Below are 6,710 nucleotides of genomic sequence, written 5' to 3' on the forward strand. Positions count from 1 at the left end.
AATCAGATCACATCTGCCTCACGCGTTCGTTCCTTGACTGCTGCTGCCGCCGGCGACTCCGTCCCGTTTACCGCGTACACGGTCGACGGGAGAGCAGGCCTCCGAAACCTCGCCTCTCCGGTTCCTGTACGGGAGAGGGGCGATTAGGTTTTTGGGGAGCGATCACGCGACTGCTCGCATCCGTCCGTCTGCTTCGTCTACGTCCGCGTCGCCCTCGTCATCGCCATGTCTTCACCAAGCGAAGCTGACCGTCTCCGCGAGAAGGCCGAAGCCGAGAAGAAGGCGGCAGAGGATACTGCCGCCGCTGCCGTTGCTGCTACGGCCAACTGGCCGATCGAAGGGTATGATGCGTTTGTCTCTCTCCTGTTTCTGTCTACACTAGTAGTATTGCCTATATGCGTAGATGTTTCTGCTATATGCGTAGTACTTGCTAGTATACTCCGTGATCAGTATGTCATGAACCTAGTCAATGCCATGTTAGTAATTATTTCATGGATTAATCTGCTCGGAAAATTGCCTATTTACTCAACAGTGTCATGACTCAAAATCTGAGCTCCACATAGTTTTTGTTGAGCTGCTCAGACTTTGACCCCAAGAACATTGTGAAAGTTTCAAATCCTGGATGTCTTTGCCTGATGGTGGCTTTCTGAATTGTCCTACTCTACATGATATATCTCTGACGACGATATGGAACAGTTTACCCATTGCCACAAGTTTGCATTAGGTAATCATGTCATCATCTCTTGAGTGAGATCATTTTCCTTCGCAAAGATTCTTCTCTTCGATGGAGCCTTTGTTTACCCTGCGGCATGTGTTTGCTTCTCTTGTTATTTAATTCTCAATGTGTTCACTTGATGGTGCATTTTTACACTACACAAGTGATAGGCTGAGATGTAATACCATATATGTTTTCTCTGTCGTTTTGCACAAACCTATCACCATGTACATGTATGTTCAGTGTAAGAAAGCATTTCTTCCTTATTCTCAACCTCTTTGCTTAATTGCTTTGTTTCATATTGTGCACATGTGTTGTGTCGGTAAGTTATGAAAAATCCCATCTAGCGCAGAAACTGCTGTAAAGAAACAGTTAGCACATTGGATCTCCACGTTTAGTTCGCTCAATGATGCCTGAATCTTAAATATATTGCACAAGCAGGCCAAGGAACCTGATATTCTTTTGAAATCCAGACAATGAAGCTATAATAAGAATAAAATTGTGCAATGTTCGGAGATCTCAATCAAATGAAGCAGACCTTACAGATAGGAGCAACGCAAAGATATCACAAATCAAAGCTACTGTCATCACATACGCAAGAATTCTGGAGAATTCCTAAAACAGAACTCGCATTACCAAAACAGATCTAGCACATGCGAAGCTAATTGGTACTTGTCACAAGGAAATAGCATGTGCACCTGTCGTCCAGGTTTACTTGCATAGTTTTGCGGTTTCAAACTTCTGCTGATAGATAACAAACATGAATTAATAGCCAAAGACTGGATTCAGGGCGACCGGCGTCTTTTCCTGTTCCTGTTCATGGTAATTCCTTTTAGACACCGGTAGTTTTCAATCTCTGCCGAGTAGCGAACTGATTTGGCAGCACCATGCACACCTTCCTGAGAGATCTGGCGGCAGCCTATAACGGTCAGGGACTCCAACTTCTGTGAACGTGCCAGCTCAGCTATTCCACGATCTGTCATGTTCTCACATTTGCGGAGGATGGGACTACTCATGCAAGGAGCTTGAATAATGAGATTAATACCAGCATCAGTTACAGACATGCAATCCACGAGCTCAATTGTCTCCAGGAACTGTGCAGATGAGGCCCTCCATCCCCTCGTCATACAAAATGCTGGCACCATTTAGCAAAAGAGCGCGAATTGGACAAGATTGGATGAGCGCCACAATGCCCTCTTCTGTGAAACCTATTTCAGTAGGCCAATCGGGTTCGCAAAATGTGAAGGTGAGCTCAACAACCTGAAGCATAGGGCAACTGAGAGCGAGAGCCTTAAGGCTAACATCAGTCAATGGCGTCCTATACTCATAACCTTCACAATGCAGAGGCATGAGCCGAAGTGAGATTGTTTTAGGGTTGTTGCACCAATAACATACTCCAGGTAAAGTGTCTCCAATGCTTTGCACTTCCCCAGGAGAAAACAGAGTCCAGTTTCTGGCTCCGTTATGATATGAGCCAACCTAAAAGCATGTCTAGTAAAGCCCTCAAACCCTCAAATAAACAGAGATAACCGTTTTTTTACGGGTTGGGCGAAAAAAAACGCGTAGACTAGAACTCCTAAACCCTTAAAAAAATTACGGATTGGATCTGGTTTGCCCTCCCAATCTCTAAAAGTGAGGATTGGAGAGGGAACCCCAACTCCAACCCGCATTCGACGGTTCGTTGCGCGGGAGGGAAAGTTCCTGCCGCCCGCCCCGCCCTCGCAGCTCCCGTCGCCGCCGCCGGCGGCCTCCTTCGTCGCCCCGGCCGCCCCGCCCGCGTCCTCCCTCCCTCCGCCCATTGTCCCGCCCCCGCAGCTCCGCCCACCGGCCTCGTCCGTCGCCCTGGCCGCCCCGCCCGCGCCGGCCGTCGCCCCGGTCGCCCTGGCCGTCGGCGTGCTGGCCAGCACGTCGTCCTCCCCTAGACCGCCCCGACCGTCGCCTCTGTCGCCCTGGTCGCAGCGGCGCCGAAGGTGAGAAAGAAGCCCTCACTTGGGCCGAAGGGGGCAGCGGCGCCGAAGGTGAAGAATACGACCTCCAGGAAGAAGCCGACGCCCGCCCCGGCCGCCCCGCCCGCCCCGTCTCCCGCACCTCCGCCCGTCGTGTACGAGGTTCACGAGGTGCTCGACGTATTGCCTGCCCCGATGGATACACCCCTCGTAGTTACGGGTCGCTTCAAGGCCGGTGGGAGTTGATGAAGCCCCATTGTGCTCGTTGGAGTGCAGCAATGGACCAAGTGAAGGTTGTGCCGCCTAGTGAAACCGTGGAGAGTGACTATGTGAGTACAAGGACATGGCCGCTTCGAAGGGCAAAGCATTCCCATTTAAACATGTTTGGAAAATTCTTCAAACTTATGACAAGTGGAAGTTGAGGGGTCAAGAGACCGCACCCAAGAAGTCGGCAATGCTTAGGATGGATGATAGTGAAGAGGAGGGAAGGAACGAGCACAAGCCCGCTGGAAACAAGAAAGATAAGCTAAGGAAGAAGATGGAAGGAGAGGCGTCAAGCATAAGGGAGAAGATAGAACATATGATGAAGTCAAAGGAGGCATTGACAATGAAGACATTGGAGACAAAGCTTCTTATCAACGAGAAGAAGAAAGAGGTGAAGCTTGCACAAGTTGAAGCAAGGCATGAAGATGCCAAGCGCAAGGCCGACTTGGAGGAGAGGATGATCAAGGTCAAAGAAGCAAAGGCATGAAAAGAACTCATGATGGAAGAGAAGGAGCACATGATGATGTCCAAGAAGGACATGGATGAAGACCAATTGATGTGGTGGAAGGAGTACAAGGAGGACATCGCGGAGAGGGAGAGGATATTCCGTGGTGCGTCCTCTACTCTTTGAGGTGACACTCCGATGAGTGGTGGTGGCGATGGCGGTGTGGAAGATTCCACCACCGGCGACAATGGAGGTGCTTGATGGACGTAGAAGTGGTCTAGAAAATGGCGCCAAGTGCAACTTTTTGATGATGGTGCCGATGAGAGGGGGAAGATGATGATTGTGTGATGTAAAAACTATTAAACCATGCATCAATGATCTTTATTTCCGTGTTTGTTTGAAGGTTTATTGTGTTTCTAGTGAAAATTGTGATATACCAAATGACAGTTTTAAGGGTTGGGGTTGGGGCAAAGACTAGAACCCTCAAACCCAACCCTTATAACGGAATATTCTGTTATAGGGTTTGCGGGTCCTAGTCTTTGCCTTTATTTTTCAACCCTTAAAAGTGTCAAAAATGGTCAATTCTCAATCCTTCAAACTGATTTTAGATTTAAGGGTTTGAGGGCACTACTATACATGCTCTAAGATGCTTCAAGCTATCACAGCAAATGTCGTACCTATATGGGTAGCCAGACACGTAGGAGGGATCAGAGGCCCCTGACAACCAGTAGTTTCCATTTATCTCAAACTCAAAATTTTGGAGACTCGTCCACCCTGGGCCAAACTTTAAGAGGTCATACTGGCTGATTCCATCGCAATCCTTTACAACAAGTTCCCCCAGTGATCCATACCTCCCAAGGTACTCCAGCCACTCCCCGTTGTCTACTGCTGTACAATCAACAAGGTGGAGAACAGAGAGATACCTGCAACTAACCGCCACCCAAAAAATCCCAGTAGAGCTGACTGCTGGTGCATGGTTAAGCCTGAGAGACCTCAACTTTTTGCAATGAGCTAGATAACCAAGACCAATGTCGTTGATATAAGAGCAGAAGCTTAAAGCAAGATCAGACAGCGAGGGGCAGTGAGATGACAGAACACGGAGGCCTTGGTTATTCAACTGGCCCCCGTGAATAGACTTCCACCCAGAGTAATTGATCTCTACTTTCACTAACTTGGAGAAACGGGAAAACAGTGATACCAAGGCTTCTGTTGAAGGGTTGAGTCCACAGCCAATGCGGATAGCATATCTATTCTCCGCCTCGACGGTGCAGAGCTGCTTCGACACGAGGGAAAGAGAATTAAGATCACTTGTCTTGGTAATCCTCTTGACGATCTCTGCAAGCAGTGGCTCTGGGAGATCCTCCATTGAGTATATCAGCTGCAGAACTTGTGCAGTCTCAAAGTTCAGCAGGCACTGAAGTAAAGGATCTACTGTCAGAATGGAGCACAACAAGATAACCCAATAACAGCTGTCCTCAACAACTAATGGCTGGGCACGCGGGCCGGCACAGCACGACCCGTTTATTTATTTTTTACTTATTTATATATATATAGGATAAAAAATAACCTAATAGCCCAAAATCGACCCAAAACACAGCCTAATATATTAAAATCAGCCCAAAAAACAGCCTAACAAACCAAAATCAGCCCAAATAATAGCCTAAAAAAACTAACAGGCTAGCGGGCCTGGCGTGCCTACGGGTCGGCCCGTATAGCCTCCGTGCCATGTCTGGGTCGGGAGGCTGCGCCGGTGGGCCGGCATGGCACGGCCCGGCTAATAATTGGGCCCAGGCGTGCCGTGCCGTGCCTGGCACGATTATGGCGGGTCGGGCCATGCCGTGCCGGGCCGGCCCGTTTGGCCAGGTCTGGAGGCACGCGAGCTGAAAAATCGGCATGAAGGGGTTCAGGTTTCGAGCCGTTCTCCTAAAGTCGTCCCCTATCCATCGATTTTGATTCATTTTCAACGTAAATTAGCCATTTTTTTGTGCAAATTGATCCACTTTTGGCATAAAATAAGATTAATTTGGCTCGTATTCAGCATGCTTCGGCACAAATTAAACAGATTCTTTATTTTTTTATCACAAATCAATACAAATCAAAAATAGTTCAATAAATCGATACAAATCAAAATAGTTCAACAAATCGATACAAATCAAAATAGTTCAACAAACAAAAACTCATAATTCATCACACATCGAGCTAGGCGTTGCCCTTGAGCCTCCATAGGTGCTCCATCAAATCGTTTTGCTCTTGTTGATGGACCTGTGGGTCTCGGATCTCCTGACGCATGTTGAGGAAGGCACTCCAGATTTCCGGTAGTTGGTGATCAACTTGAACAAGAGGACCCTGTCTGTAATATGGTTCAGTGCCAAACACTAGCTCTTCCTGCTCGCTCTCAATGATCATGTTGTGCAAGATGACCCAGCAAGTCATGACTTCCCACATTTGATCTTTCGACCAAGTCTGAGCGGGGTACCGGACAATAGCAAAACGGGATTGGAGCACACCAAGTGCCCGCTCGACATCCTTCCTGCAAGCTTCTTGACGCTTGGCAAAGTAGGAGTTCTTGCCTCCTGCTGTAGGGTTTGAGAGTCTTCACAAATGTGGACCATCTCGGATAGATGCCATCTGCTGGTAGTATCCCTTGTCGTGGTGGTGCCCATTGACCTCGTAGTTAACCGGAGGAGCATGACCTTCAACAAGCTTGGCAAAGACATTCGAGCACTGTAGTACGTTGATGTCATTGTGAGTTCCTGGCATACCAAAGAAATAGTGCCAAATCCAGAGGTTATGTGTGTCCACTGCCTCAACTACCACACTACAACCTCCTTTTGCACCTGTGTACATTCCATGTCAAGCAAATGGACGGTTTTTCTATTTCCAATGCATGCAGTCGATACTTTCAAGCATCTCAGGAAATCCTCTTGATGCATTCTGTGCTAGGATCCGAGCGGTGTCTTCAGCATCGTATGGTTGCACGTATTAAGGTCCAAATACTGCCACCATTGTCTTGCAGAACTTGTACAAACACTCAATGGTGGTGGACTCGGCCATGCGTCCATAGTCTTCCAGAATATCACCGGGAGCTCCGTATGCAAGCATCCTCATAGCTGGCGTGCACTTCTGGAGTGAGGTGAATCCAAGTGTGCCGGTGCAATATTTTTTGCACTTGAAGTAGCTGTCGAACTCCCTGATGGAACTCACAATCCTAAGGAAGAGCTTCTGGCTCATCCGATAACGGCGCCGAAATACTTTATCGACGTGCAAAGGAGTGTCGGCGAAGTAGTCGGTGTAGAGAAAGCATTAGCCTTCTAGTCGATGCATCTGCTTTGCCTTCACC

At 48.3% G+C, this 6,710-nt stretch overlaps 1 pseudogene; it reads right to left on the reverse strand.

The window, feature by feature from the left end:
- Positions 1–1,500: 1,500 nt before the first annotated feature.
- Positions 1,501–4,777, reverse strand: LOC123429808 (annotated as a pseudogene).
- Between the last annotated feature and the right edge of the window lie 1,933 nt (positions 4,778–6,710).

Source organism: Hordeum vulgare, chromosome 2H, assembly GCF_904849725.1.
Source record: "Hordeum vulgare subsp. vulgare chromosome 2H, MorexV3_pseudomolecules_assembly, whole genome shotgun sequence".
Classification (NCBI taxonomy): domain Eukaryota; kingdom Viridiplantae; phylum Streptophyta; class Magnoliopsida; order Poales; family Poaceae; genus Hordeum; species Hordeum vulgare.